The sequence below is a fragment of the Macrobrachium rosenbergii genome, chromosome 43 (assembly GCF_040412425.1).
Source record: "Macrobrachium rosenbergii isolate ZJJX-2024 chromosome 43, ASM4041242v1, whole genome shotgun sequence".
In the NCBI taxonomy this organism is placed as follows: Eukaryota; Metazoa; Arthropoda; class Malacostraca; order Decapoda; family Palaemonidae; genus Macrobrachium; species Macrobrachium rosenbergii.
In genome coordinates this window covers 46,970,527-46,987,248 of record NC_089783.1, presented here as the reverse complement: position 1 = coordinate 46,987,248, position 16,722 = coordinate 46,970,527, and positions in this window count along the sequence as shown.

Here is a 16,722-nt window from a genome sequence, read left to right as displayed (position 1 = left end):
AATTGCACTGTTCTTGCTATGATTCAAAGAAACTCATTGAAAAGAACACAAATTAAACGGAATACGGAATAATTTTAACATAAGAAGCCCAGTTTCATATATTCCAAAGCTCATGAGGAAAGCACTGGTTTTAAAACTACACCTGCATATGCCTCGTCAGTTCCAGCAGTGCTGTATTTGAGAGAGAGAGAGAGAGAGAGAGAGAGAGAGAGAGATCGGCGACTGCAAGACTTTTATGGCATAGCATTACTCCGAATCCTTGAGAAATAATATGGTAGGGTTTTGAATGAGTAAGATAAATAGGTAATAGAAGGACTGAAATGAAAATACCATTGCGAATCAAGATGAAGGAAGGGAAATGTACCTCAAGTATTTTATAAAAGAAGATTAATAAGAAGGTTCATGTGGATGTTGTCAAGAATAAGATTAGAAGAGTAAGAAGATCAAGGAGATGGAACAGTGTAAGTGTGAGAACAGAAGGAGAGAAGTGGATCTCAGAATTACTGGTGAAGCAAGGGAGGTAGAAGGGTCCGCAGATGGTTTGGATGAAGAGAGATCTTAGAATCAGAAGCTGGAATACATAAAATGGGGTCTTGAGCCCAATCTCTCATAGGGAAATGAAACACAGTAGTTGATGCAAAAGATGAACAATGACGGAAGGTGTCGAGAAGAATTGTTTGTGAAGAGTATGTCTGAAGGGTAATTTTGTGAAGAGAGAATAACTGTTTGGAGATACCTTTGCACGTGGAAAGAAAGAAGAATGACAGGTTGGAGGAGAGGTGCGTAATGTGGGGTTGGTTAGTGGAATGAGTAGAGGGATACCATGAAAGTGCTGGTTAAAAGTTCTTGAATAGGCAGTGGCACAAAGATGCTTTGATATTTAAGAAGCACTGGAGTGCATACAACCAAGAGGTGAGTGGCGCATTGTGTGAAAGAGGATTCGAGGTGCTGCTGATAAGCTTTCTATGTAAATTAAACGTCTGATGCTTCGAAAAAAAAACCTAAAAATGAGATATTAATTATTTTAGCTGACAAAATGGAAGTACCTTGACTGTTACCTTTTTTTATTTTAGAATCTGGTTTTGGTCTGAACAGTATCTGGATGGGCGACCATAAGAAAATACCAGATGCCGTTACCACATTAGCCCTGTGAACACCCGTGTGATACATGCACACACCCATACACACACACACACACATACATACATACATATATATATATATATATATATATATATATATATATATATATATATATATATATATAGTATATATATATATATATATATATATATATATATATATATATATATATATATATATATATATATATATATATATATATATATATTTACATAAGCGTGTGTGTTTGTGTGAGTATATGCATGTATCCCACGGGTGATCATAGGGCTTATGTGGTGACGGAGTCTTGTGTTTTTTATGGATCACCCATCCAGGTACTGTTCAGACAAATTCCAGATTCTATAATAAAAAAGGCAACAGTCAAAGTACTTTCATTTTGTCAGCTAAACAAAGTGTTATCTTCTTTTTAGGAGTTTTTTTTTTTTTTTTTTAAGCATCGGACGTTTTATCAGCAGCACTTTCGACTCCTCTTTCACACAATGCGCCACTCACCTCTCGGTTGTACGCACTCCAGTTTTCTTAAATATAAAGTAATTTTTGTGCCATTAACAATTCAATAACTTTTAACCATCAATTTCTTGGTCTCCCTCCACTCATTCCACTAACCGACCCCAGTAAATGGTTATGTCATTACCACCAGTGAATGGTAATGTCATTACCCTCTTAAGATTACTGTGTAACATAACACCGTACATACCTCATCTACGCTTGACAGGCGATGAGCACTGGTAACAGTATTGGTGTTAGAGTGTGAATAGTTCATGACGTCTATCTACTCCAGATCGCATGGTAATATGGGTCTATTGAGTGAAGGATATGAAGCCCAATAAGCATAAAGAATAATCTGGTCTTATGTTCATGGACATTGGTTGATATCAAGGTCATTAATTCTGCTACACGTACTCCACGATTGGTATCCTACTGTAGAATTAATATATGGTTACAGAATAACATCAACGCCCAAATTCCTCGTATAGTCTTACATATGAGGTGAAAAGGAAGATTTCTGAGATTTTGATCTAGTTTATCAACAATATCCAAAGGAGGGGAGTCTTAATCTGAAGTTAACGAAGCCAGAAAAACAACATCCAGAGCATGCTGTTTTTAATAGAAAAGAACTGAGAAAACATTACCAAGGTTATGAATGTACATACAACTTAAGCAATTAATTTTTTTAATTTTTAACTTAGGAAATATGAAACGGTCCTGCGTCAGTCGTAAAAGAGAGGGTTTATATATATATATATATATATATATATATATATATATATATATATATATATATATATATATATATATATATATATATATATATATATATATCTGAACAGAATTATATACCTTGATATAGCGATAAAAAATTTAGCATGGATATCCGTAACTATAGTAATGATGAAATCACTGAATTATAAAAACGTGTTGTTGCTTCCCTTTTGAAATATCGGTATTTTTTTTTATTTATACTAATATGCATGAACTTACCGTTAAAATTAGCACGCGATCTTATTATTGAGAAGAAGCCTTTAGCAACTAATATTTGATCCACGCTCAAAAATTAAAAAGAAATTTTTTCTTATGAGCCCAAAATTCAAAATGGAGCCTTCCCAGCAATGAAAGCTTCGTCTGAATCATTTCCATGCCAGGGATATTTACCTCTGGAGGCTACTGGCAAATCTGCACATCAGATCACAGCCATCACTTGGTCAGCAATTGATCAGTTTGCAGCGATGAGTGTACCCGCACGGCGGTCAAAATAAGATAATTTGATTAATTTGACTTCTCGGAGTTATATTTCAAGTAAAAAAATGCGCCGAAGTTTCTTCAGCGCAATCGAGTTTTCTGCACAGCGTATAATCAAGGCCACCAAAAATAGATCTATCTTTCGGTGGTCTCGGTATAATGCTGCGTGAGCCGCGGCCTATGAATCTTTAACTACGGCCCGGTGGTGGCCTATCCTATATCGTTGCCAGATGCACGATTATGGTTAACTTTAACCTTAAATAAAATAAAAACTACTAAGGCTAGAGGGCTGCAATTTGGTATGTTTGATGACTGGAGGGTGGATGATCAACATACCAATTTGCAGCCCTCTAGCCTCAGTAGTTTTTAAGATCTGGGGACGGACGGACGGACAAAGAAAATTAAAATGTGGCTGGTGTGAAGATGCAAAGAGACGGAGAGCTAAAAAGAAGAGAATAGTGATGTTTTAATTCATTCAAGGCTAAATGTATTCCGTTTTCTGTGGAGGCAAAGCTACCATGAACAGAAGTGAAAAAACGCAGATGAAACCTGTTTCGCGTGACGGAAGCACTCGATGTGACGGAACGGTCTCACAGGCTTCAGTCTATATTCGTAGCACGTTCGTGCAACGCGTCGCGTAGTTTTCTATTGTTTGACGAGGGGTACGCCAAAGTTACAATTGATACGATGAAAAGAATATATATAATTCTTCCTGTCCTGAATGCTACAGTAGTGAATTCGCAGCTGAGAATGAGTCTCGGGCAGACGCTTTCATTCTCTCCTCCATAAATTACATTATGGTTAAGGAATAATCAATGAAGATGTATATAGTTCGGCATATCAGTAATGGTCTTCGGTCAAGGTTTAAATAATTCACGATGTCAATAACAGCATTAATGTTTTGGTGTTCAAGCTCAAAGCTGAGTTATCTGTGATATGGATAAAAAGTGACAATTTTCTGAGAGAGAGAGAGAGAGAGAGAGAGAGAGAGAGAGAGAGAGAGAGAGAGAGAGAGAGAGAGAGAGAGAGGTCCTTACTACACAGCAGAAGTAAACATTTGTAGATCAGGATCAATCGTACACTAATAAAATGTAGATTGGGTACAATACGTTTTGTTCACGTCAATAGCAACCATTAAGAAAAAATGTGATGAATGAATGAGAAAAACATTCTCCCTTGTGTTTGCGAGGTTTCAGAATCAGGATCATGAAGGAAAAATTACAACAGTGTCGAAAAAGAAAGCAGGAACGATTTTAAATCAATAAATGTAGATTTTGCTTTGTTCAAATGCAGTTCATTCCCATTTGAAGTCATCCCATTCAAATACAGTTCGTTCCTATTTGTTCAAATGCAGTTCGTTCCTATTTGAAGTCTTCCAATTCAAATCCAGTTCACTATTTTATTTGAAGGAAAAAATTCCTGTTTTAAGTCATGAATGAATGAGAGTCATCAATTCAAAAACGCCATTGAAATCCCTCTGTCAAATGCAGACGGAGTGCTATTTGAAGTCATCCAGTTTCAGAGAAGGCAAACAGTTCATTCCTATTTGAAGTCATACCATTTAAATCAAAATGTCATCCAATTCAGAAGGTCAAAAATTCAACTATTTGAAGTCATCCAGTTCATTCCTATTTGAAGTCATCCATTTCGAATGCATTTCATTCATTTCAAAAGAAAGTCATCCATGAACGATTTTAAAACTGTTAATAAATAAGAAGCTCATACTATTTATGGGCTTTGATTCAAATGCAGTTCATTCCTATTTGAAGTCATCCATTTCAAATGCAGTTCATTCCTATTTGAAGTTATCCAGTTCAAATGCAGTTCATTCCTATTTCTATATAGCCATTTTACTATTCCTTTCTTGCTATTGTTGTAAAGGTTGCAGGATTTTATTTTCTATCAAACTTCTTAGGAGAGGAAATTTTACTTGAAAAAATGTCGTATGGGGGAGATTTCATATGAAATGGCCGGTTTTCAGGCGAGAAAACCTGCTGCATCAGAACACGAAGCCGTTCTGCGGAAGAAAAACTCTAAATCACAACATATTTGATGAATTCTGAAATCCTTTTGCCTCCCAAAAGAAAATATCATCCCTAACATTTAAACATCGATCTCTTTAACATTCGGTTCCTTTAGTTTGAAGGACTGCTTTGGTACAATTCAACCCAGAAAAATATAAACTAAGTAGAGTGAATTGCCAGAAACTAGTTATAGTCTGTCCATACTTTATTCTGTTCAAAAATATCACAGTCTATTTTGGCCACTGACTTGAAGCCGGCGCCATCTTATTGAGCTTTCTCTCGAAGGTCGATGCATTTATTTTCATCTAAGTAAAACCATACTCGTGTACAGTTATTCATGCTGGTTGATTTTGGGGCATAAATGGCTTTGTACTCTGCCTTTTTCGAATTCGGGTTAATGGCATTGCACGTTGTGGCTGACACCTTCAAACTTTTTTCAAAAGCTGATCGTTATGATACTGAAACTTCAGATTTTGTTTGTTTGTATCATAGATTTTGGTGGATCAAAGATTCTGTTTTTCTGTATATATATATATATATATATATATATATATATATATATATATATATTTTCTATATATATATATATATATATATGTTGTATATATATATATATATATATATATATATATATATATATATATATATATATATATATATATATATATATATATATATATATATATATATATACTGTATATAATATATATATATATATATATATATATATTTATAGTATATATATATATATATATATATATATATATATATATATATATATATATATATATATATATATATATTCAGTTACAGAGGCCACTGCTGCTTGAAACTCCAACGTCTCTTTCGAAGCTTAGTTATGAACCAGTCGACTGACCTGACTATGAAAGAAAGAAATCTTGTAAGAATCAGGGAAAAGAGACGCAGAAGAGAGTTCCAAAGCTTGGCAGTGCAAAGAGGGAAATAAATGACTGAATTGCTAAATCCAAGGAATACCGATTATCATGGAGTGAATGTGAGAAGAGGTGTCCGAAAGGGTATCACGATAGAAAGAGGAACTGTCCTCGCGCTCAACAGAACTGAGAGAGAGAGAGAGAGAGAGAGAGAGAGAGAGAGAGAGAGAGAGAGGGTTAGCGGGGGCACCTTTTGGAGAAAATGAAAAAGGATCAAGAGATCAATCCTCTTTTTGGGGGGCGGGTGGTATTTCGCCAATGATCTAACGACCCCATCAATTCCTTCCTCAGTTAACTTCATTAACTTCTATCTCACAGGGGTGTTGGATTCTAATACTATGTTCATAAGAGTTGTCCCCTTAATGATTGCTCTAGCTTTCTAGACTTAGAAAATATACCTAAAAGCTTCTTCCTGTCTCTGCGAGTTTCACTTTCATCGCCACAAATGCCTTTATCAGAGTATGTTCTTTTACATTTGCCCTGCGCCGATGCCTTTTAAACTTTAAAATTCACAAACATGAATTTTTATATATATTCTTCATATAAGTATGTGTATATATATATATATATATATATATATATATATATATATATATATATATATATATATATATATATATATATATATATATATATATATATATATATATATATACCCACATATATATATAAATATATATACATATGGATATACAGTTGTCTGTAAATTTGCAATTAAACCTCTCCTGTGTTTCAGGATTTGTTTGCATTTCACTGAGATCTGTAGTTCAGTTATAAAGAATAATCTGGTCTTATATAATAAAGTTCAGTAATATCCTGCAAAAAAAGTTGTTCCTATTAAGCGGTTAGGAAAATTAAATCCCACCAGTTATCATGTATTTTGAGTATTTTTCGCGTCTAAGTCGGAATCAATTGAAGAAGTAAAATATTATCTTTCTTGACATGTCCATCAAAGCAATTTGATCTTTTTCCCCTCAAGTATATTCCACAGCTAAGAAATGTTATTTCTATTAAGAATTCCTCGTTTTGTGGTACTCAAGAAATTCCATGCTTCTTCGTTCCCTCAGACAAGCTTAAATATCAAACTATAAATGCAAATAAAAAAATGAATGCGCTGCAGACTTTCCATAACAAATCTATATTGAGGACTAAGAGGATATGTGACCTTGTAAATAACTTTCATTTTGGCACTGACTCTCCGCGATTTATTTCTCTTAAAATTCTGTGAAAGGACCAATTTTCTTTGGTGCGTTTCGGTGACTCATTTGTTAGTAAAATGCATACGCGACCAAAGGGCGTGCGTGTGTGCGTGCGCGCGCAAACTTAAGATCTTACTAAAATTGTCTTTTCACGTAAAGCCATGTTCCTGGAAGAGGCTTGATAAATAGGGAGAGAGAGAGAGAGAGAGAGAGAGAGAGAGAGAGAGAGAGAGAGAGAGAGAGAGAGAGAGAGAAATTTACCTATAGATCCAACAACTACTTCCTATAAACAGGAGAGTACAAAGGAAATCTCCTTCATTCTCTCAGGCCCTCTCTCTCCCTCGATCCCTCCCTTCCTCCCCTCCCCCCCTTCTCTCCCTCTCTATCTCAGTAATGTATAATAGAGGAGCCTTTCTTGTATCCGGTTGCCGTGTTATGACTATGCTTCTTGCATAATTGAACGAGGAATCGCAATGCCAGATTCATAGCTAATTTATTATAAGGTTCGCTGCGAGGAAGCGGTGGTAATGGAAGGGGAGGGGGAGGGTGCCCATGGCTGGAGAAGGAGGAAGGCGGGGGGGGGAGTGGGAGAGTGGAGATTGAGAAAGCTTTGCGCAGTTTCGTTGAAAATATTTTTATGTTGAACGATTTAGCGACTGGCTTTGACTGACGGATTGATCGTCTGACTAGATGGCGTTGTATGCGCTTTCATGTTGCGGTAAAAGAAAGTCTTTTTGGCTTCCAGCAAACGATGCCTTCATTATAATGAAAAGAAATTAATAGTAAATCATTGTCTTTATTTACAAGCATGTGGCAGATAGGAATCTTGGAAAATTTGTAGACGGAGATGGCTTAGGACACGCTTATTCATTTCAACCCTTCTTTTGTTTTTTCATCTTTTGAAACGAGCTAGAATGAGATAACTTTACCTGACCAGTTACTGAAACATTCTATTTTTCTCACAAAGTTACATAGTAAATAATGGTGTTATTTCTTTGCTACCGTTCACTGTTTTAAAATTCAAGGGGAAACCCCCGCAGTAATATCGCTTCAAGAAAAACAAAATCCTAAATTGTCCATTTCACGATCTTTCATAAACCTGATTCTGCATTGACTTAAGGAAAATAGAGAAGTGATCCGTACTTCTGTCAAATTAGCTGTTCTGGAAGCACATATCTTGTAAGGTGATTGTACTTAACTGGCATCCAAGTACAAACCCATCTAATCATGCCATACGTCAGAAACGTGACCTGAGCTTGAAAAAGTGACCTTATATGGCACGTTGTCTTTGATGTTTTTCTTCTCCCCCCATTCCGTTCCCTGGTGAAATCTGGTATTTCATTTCCTTGATCCTTATTGGCCCTAGGAAATTTTAGCTTGTGATGTTCAGTGATTAAATAGATGGAAATATATGTAGTTTTGTTATCGTCATTCAAGCACGACTTTATCGTAAGTCAGTAACCTTTAGAATCTCTTCATTAGTTGTTTTCTCTGTTTCACGGACTTTAATGAATAAATTAAAGTCTTTTGATAGGAAACTTAGATTCAAAAGAGAATGTCTGATTCTAAAATCGCCATAAACATTGATGTTTATTAGTCTTTATGCAATTATTGTATACAAACCCATCAGAACTACATACGTGTATATATATAATTTTTGTCTTAGTGCATGCAGGGATGTTTATTTCGTTATTCTACTGCATATACATAAAGCAGTGTGTTACATGTTGAGCCCAACAATTTAAAAAGCGCAACAAAGAATTTGCCAAAGAGTTTACTTAAATTTTAAGGACATTTATCCAGCTCCTTTGTTGCGTGTCTATCACGTAAATTCCTCAGGGTTACAAGGAACAAATCCCCGGCTTTTAATTACTTTTCGAAGGGTAGATTTCATCCAACTATTCTGGCCTCCCAGAAATTTGTAAGAAAAAAAAGAGGCCATTTGCCAAAATGTTACAGTCTGTCTACAAATAACGAAATTAAACTGCGTACCTGACACGAAAATCAGAGGAAAATAATTCCTCGGTTGGATGAAAACTAGTTATAAACTGTTTGTGTTTTATTGCTTTTTTTCGAAGGAAATTCAACAAGTAGTGAAAAGTATTCTCCAAACTCCGTCTCGTCATTCAAAGTAGAGAGAGAGAGAGAGAGAGAGAGAGAGAGAGAGAGAGAGAGAGAGAGAGAGAGAGAGAGCTCATCATACTTGCCAAGTAAAAGAAAAGAAACGGTAAAACGAATGAAATATGAATTGGTGTATCGACAGGTGCTGCCATCTATAGCCATAAGTTAGAATGAGCGTGTGCCAGGGCCGGGCCTGGCGGGGTTGCTTGCCTTGGAAAGCTGAGGCTCGAGACCGTGTCATCTTCAGTGTATAAACAAAGAAGCGAAGGGGTGTGTGTGTGTTGTCGAGTGTCTTGTCCTCTGGTTCGATATTATGGAACTACGATAGTGGCGATTATTTCACTCCACTTCTTCCGCTATCAAGTTGATAACAATGGAATCAAGTGAAGGTAAATGGAGGTTGCCTGCTGTTTATGAATATTGGATTAGTTTCGCATATTAGCCGAGATACGAATCATTTAGTCATTCTCTGGTTCACAAATCGCTGGGCTGACTCAGATTCATCGGCCTTGCTTTCATTTCCTTTTTTCTTTCCCTTTGGTAGTTTTTATTTATGTCTTATCGTTTGTTAACTGTTTCTCGTGCACGGCGAAGTAAATAGCTTAAGAAACCATCAGTGTAAAGAATTGCCATCGTAGAAAAGATTTCATTACTTTTTATAGAACTGCTGTGATTATCAGCTTTTGAATTGAATAAGAAGCCTCATGCTGAATTTTAGAGTATAAAACCTTGCAATTGAGAGTGTAAGAACGAAATTACAAATATTCAAGCGAATGAATCTGAAAAACTAGATGAAGAAATTGGCGTAGGTATGTCTCATATTCGTAGGTTGTACAGTTGCGACCTACAAGGAACAACGAGATTAGAAAAGGGTAATTACCTTCACAAAGGAGAAGATAAGAAAAAAAAATTTCTGGGGTGTGAAACAAACAAATTATTATTCTATATGTATATATACACATATATACATATATATAAATGCATTTATGTCTGTGTGCGTGTACTGTGTGCATATATTTACACACGCACACACACACACTCACACACACACACACACAATGATTTTAGTCATAGAATTAGAGTGCATTACAATCATCTCATTAATAATACGAATATTTATACAGTGGCATTGCCAAAGAAAAATACGAGAGTTCACTGTAAAATTATAAGCAACAGATTCTCTTATATAATATTCTCCCAAATTATTTACTCTCAGAAATATATTTCAACTAATTACTTAACCTTAGTATTTTCATTACCTGGGAAGTTCTTTGCTCAATTTTAATTTTATCTAGCTGTAAATCTCAAAATGTTCACATTTTCTTCAGAAAAGAGATTTCCCATTCATTGATACTTGGTTCTTTGGTGTCTTGACACCTAAAGGGAATGTGGATATTCATGCTCAGCAAAATGAGTAGCACGCGCTAACTAGAGCAGCAGCCACGAAATAGGTTAGCAGAAGTTCCTATTGGCATGAAATAGTTTGGAGGATGTTCGTAGGAGAGTATAATCGCCATTGTTAGCGATAAACAGCCATCAATGCAATCCGTTTTACACAGAAAATATAGACATTAGAAGATTCCTGATAATCATTGCAAGTTCTCTGGCAGCATTACGAAGGTTTTGTTCACTGAATTTTTTTCGAAACGTAATCTCAGTGGATTTTGTAAGCTGTAAGATAGAAGTATGTTTATCTATTTCTTTCGAAAACTGTTCTTTCATCGCGGAATATAGATAATGCAGCTTCTAATTTTGATAACAAATTTAATTGAGTCATTCAGCATAAAATAAAACTGTGACCTTGAAAATTAAGTCAAGGTCAAGTCGATCAGGTTGCCAGGTCGGAATAATGCATGTGAATTACATAGAAGTCTAATAAAACAAATGGGAAATCTACTCATACTAAAAGTAGTAAAAACAAAAACATTCATCATGAATACTAGTAGGCCATTGACCCCAAAATTATTAGCTAACAATAACTTGGTGTTTCACTTCCGACTAGTAAAACACTAGACCAGCTCTGCCGCAGAGGAAATCAAAGAGGAGGAATCAAATTTGTTACTGGAAGTCCCTGGAATATTAACGGGTATTAGGGCCCCCAACTATAAATCAATCAGAAAGCTCTGAATAGAAAAATAGTATTACACACTGAATGAAAGTTCAATATTCGAGTAGAATACCTTCATACTTCGTCATATAATTTACATAGAGTAAATCTATTAATATGCCAAACTCATTTAGCATTTTCTGTGACGTCATATATAATCAACTGACTTTTAAAAGTACGTACCTATGTTAAGAAGGCATTACTGACTAACAAGATAGGAAAGCTCCCCCCACCTTGGCACAAGCGTATGTTAATCTTTTATTGGCTACTAGTGCATTTCTCTACATTACCCCTTTCAAGGACGGGTCAAGAAACGAAATTTACTTTATATACTGAAAGTGGACTATCCGACTATAAGATCTAGATAAATAGTGAAAGACACGTACTATATTTAGACTGGTCTCACAAACATCATACTTATAGCTTTTGTTACAAAATCCCTCTCCCCAAAAAAATCATCAGTACAAGAATAAAATCATAAAAGCATGGAAAATATACTTCATATATTACGTGAATCCCATTTCCCTTTGCCGCTAATAATTGGGCAATTATCATCAACTCCTTGTGGTTCACCAGGAACTATATATTGCCTCAGTAGTCAACTTAAGTACACCGCCTCTTGAAGCTAAGGTGACATTAATTTATACCTCAAAAATTAACTTATTTCTAGAATGTATGCACCATTGTATGAGTATTCGGCCATAACAACAGAAGTTAGCCGATAAATAGGTCAATATTTTTCATACCACTTACGGCAAAATCTAACGGTAGCGTCAGCGAGGCGAAATGATTTCTACAAGTGATTTGATATGGTCTGTGACGTCATGGCGGTGAGGCATTGGCTACTTATATATAAATCACTGCCCTCTCCCTCTCTCTCTCTCTCTCTCTCTCTTATTCATCAGTTCAGTGAAGTTTCGATTCCTAGTTGTAATAACTTTTATGTATGATTGCTTTGACATTTTCTGTTCTTCATATGATCTGCTTCATGTGTGTGCAAGACATTTTTGTTCTTTAGTCTTGATCCAGAATGAGCCTTTCATTATCTTTTGAATTCGCTCTCTAAATAAGAAAATTCTAAATACTGTGTATCTTTCGTACACATTTAACTTTTTTTGGTATATCAATAAAATAGGATACATATTCCTAATTTTATATCGTTTTTCTGTTATAAACTCATTTGGGCAGTCTAAGTTTAGATAATTTTGCAATAGGTTCTCGAATAACGAAGATTAATCGTATTCTTGAAATTTGTTATCACTCGTTTTTCTAGAATGTTTAAGCAGTTTTAAGCTTTCAATATTTTCAAGTGGGTAAACACTTATTCGTCTGTATGTACATACACAGCATGACACATAAACACATATGCATACTTTCTTATATGTGTGTTTCTTTATATGTGTATATATATATATATATATATATATATATATATATATATATATATATATATATATATATATATATATGTTTAAGAGGCTCATAAAATCAACTCGAAATATATGGTTTTTGTCACGACAAACCATATATTTCGATTGCCACTACTTCAATCCTGATCACTGGTGAAGGTGAAGTATCGTAAATGGAAATTTATGGCTTTGTCGCATTTATGGTGTCTTTATTGGCCTTTTAGACTTCATATAATTCCATTAGTATATATATATATATATATATATATATATATATATATATATATATATATATATATATATGTACTTAAACATAAATTCTGTATAAATAGATAATACAAATTTGTCCTAGGCGATCCGGTGTGCCTATAAATGACTTGCGCTCGTCATAAGAAAAGGCTGAGGCAGTGCTGTGCTTGAATTTGAACGCGAAATTTTAATTGAATATATAGTGCACATATTGTGCTGTTGACGCCTGTCTTATTATGATGTAATGTTTTAGTGTAACTGGTTGCATATAAAATTGAGAAATTATTTTTTTATTCCACCCCCTTTGGTAATTACTACCATAATTGAACACATTATGGAGATGAGGTAATGAAACATGGGTAGTAATGTCCGTAGACTTTCTACAGTGAAGAATTTGATGCTGACGACGCCGAACCTTAGACGTTTTGGGGTTATATGTCTTAACATATTTTCTATAAATGCAGGGTCATTGTTATATACAAAGCAGTAGTTCATCAATAAGAGAACGCCCGGATAAGCTCTAATCATCAGGAATTAAGTGCAAGTTTTAACCTGCGTTTTAAAGGTAATAAAAAGGGAAACAAGGAATTTTTGTTACGCATCTCTTTGATTGAAAATTGTTCACTGAATCAAGGAGCAGATTTAAACGACTGGTTACAGAGGAATATATTTCGTGGTGCAAATTCTAATGTTTTGTGTTTAATACTCAAGCACATAGAATTCAATTCTTCTAAGTTTATTATTATTATTATTATTATTATTATTATTATTATTATTATTATTATTATTATTATTATTATTATTATTATTATTATTGTCTATCACAAGCATCCTATTCGCCTGGGTGGTTTTTACAGTGTGTGGTTTCAGGTTGCATCCTGCCTCCTTAGGAGTCAGTCACTTCTCTCATTATTATTATTATTATTATTATTATTATTATTATTATTATTATTATTATTATTATTATTATTATTATTTTATTATTATTTAACGAGGGAAGTGGAATAATAAAGATAAATTGAATCCTAAGAGATGAAATATTAAAATGAAATATGCTTTCAACGGAAATTACAAAAAAATTAGATAAATTAATAAAACAAAAAAAAATCTAGCAAAAAATGTAACTGAAGCATCAAGTAATCTTTGTGAAAATGCTCTTATTTATATATTTCAAAATTTCATTGCGAAATACGACCTGTGTCAACATAATCTCCTGTTGAATTAATACTTGTCACTTTTCTTAGTTTTGGGTCAAGAAAGCGGTGGTGATAAAAGTGACAAACACAAATAAAAGGTTATAAAAGGAAGCCCCTCAAGGCTTTGCTCGTGCTTGCATAAAGGTTCATCGTTCACAAATAGTATTAGAAACATTATCAAATTTAATTGACCTAAATTTGATTAATATTTATCCCCTAGGGTTCCATTACTTGAGTAATTATTTCGTTAAGGGTGATACAAACATTCAGTAGCCCCTAAGCTTTGATGATAGATTGTGACATCAGAAGTTAAGCTAACGGATAAAAATGGTCCTGAAAATAAAGTCGATATTATTTTAATCAAAAATTGTAGATATATTGATGATGAAGCAGTAAGCGGGGAAGAAAGGAATGGCAGACACAGTATTAGTATTGATGATGTGTTTAATGGCTGTGTGAAAATTCGACCAAAACGAAGAGGGTGAAAAATTCCCCGTCACCTCCCTCTGTTAAAAATAAATGTAAGAGTTGAAGGCGTCTTCTATTCTTATACCTAATAAATATGGTCGAATTTGAATATCCAAATTAAAGACAAGAGCGAAGACACAAAAATACACAGTACAGAAAGGTAATGAGATGAAATTCCAGTTTTATGTAATACAGAAGGAACTAAAGGGTTTAGAAAGAAATGGATTCTTTCCATACAGAACGAAAATAAGAGCACCGAAAGCTTTTAGCAACAGACTTTTCACATGTTTGAGGATCTGATTATCGGCATTAGAAACCTAAAGGCCAAAGCAGGAATGAAACCTTAAACAAATAATTTTTCTTCGTTCGGAAATGAAAGCCATTTTTTATTCACTGGGAATGACAGACCCCCCTCAGTGGATAAATGAGAACACTTCATTCCATAGTTTATCTTCCTGATTAAGTTATGATAAAACAGGTGAATAGTGTACTGTTAGACTAACGACAGACCATTGATTTTGCCTGTCTCTTGTCATAAATGGATTGTAAATAACGTTCTTTACAAATAAGCAGCATTTAGTACCCAAGGAGCGGCTTGCCATTGTTTATGCGGTGTCCTTCTTCACGACGAACTTTTCTCTTCTGTTACTTTGTCATTGATTGATTTCATTTTAAATCGTGGCTTGAAAATGAAAATTAAAGAGCCTGTTCAAGGAAGGACACTCTAATGGCGCTATTATCCATTGATTTTCAGATAGTTATGATTTTAATTTACAATATTATCTTAAAACTTTTTAGGTCTTTCCAAAAATATAATTGCAACTTTTGGATTTTCCAACCTGTGATCTTTTCATCTTTTTTAAACTGATCTTTTTATCTTTTTTCGTAACAAATTGGAACGAAGATTTCAGGCTCTGTATCTGGAAAAGGCAAATGATAAAATCTATTTTTTAATCATGAAAATACGAAAATCTCAATAACTGACTTTATTTGAAAAATCCCTTTTTGGTCTTGAGACGCCTAGAAAATAAAATCGCACAGACCCATCAAACATTCCCATGTAAAAAAAAGTAATCTTTATCCTATAAGATTTCTAAATGATCTCGTTTATTATCGAGTCGTAATGGACTGATATTGCGTCACATCCAGAATGCACTTAGCAAGAATCGTTATTTCCTATTACATTCATACACAAAGGAGGTACATGTATGAGTAATGCGTATTCTGACCTGCGCCAATGAAACTGGAAGCTAGTTGTGTTTAGTTAGGTCAAAACTTTTCCGGGGGTGAGTTAAAGGGTCTGTAACTTTTCTTAGTTGTTGTGACTTATAATGCTGAGCAATGAAAATGTGTTCAAGCCGTTAGAGAGTGACATTTGTAAGTGTATATAGATCGACATATTTCACAGGTACCAGGCTTTTGACTTGTACACAAACACGCTACACACACACACACACACACACACACACACACACACACACACACACACTTAAGCATATATATATATATATATATATATATATATATATATATATATATATATATATATAGATGCTCACTATCGCTCGCATTTGCTAGTTCCCATATGCATACCCAAACCCATATCTGTATCATACCCATACCCACATCCGTACCATACCCATACCCATATCTGTATCATACCCATACCCATATCTGTATCATGCCCATTCCCATGCCCATACCCACTTCCGTACCATAACCATACCCACATCCGTACCTTACCCATACCCATATCTGTACAATACCCATACCCATATCCATAACTATACCGATACCATATACATTCCAAACCCATACCCATACCCGTATCCATACCATACCTATACCCATACCATTCATGCTTCACCATTAATAAGTTCCCCCTTCATGTTCTACCCTTAATAAGTTCCCCCTTCATGTTCTACCCTTAATAAATTCCCCCTTCATGTTCTACCCTTAATAAATTCCCCCTTCATGTTCTACCCTTAATAATTTCCCCCTTCATGTTCTACCCTTAATAAATTCCCCCTTCATGTTCTACCCTTAATAAGTTCCCCCTTCATGTTCTACCCTTAATGATTTCCCCATTCATGTTCCACCCTTAATGAGTTCC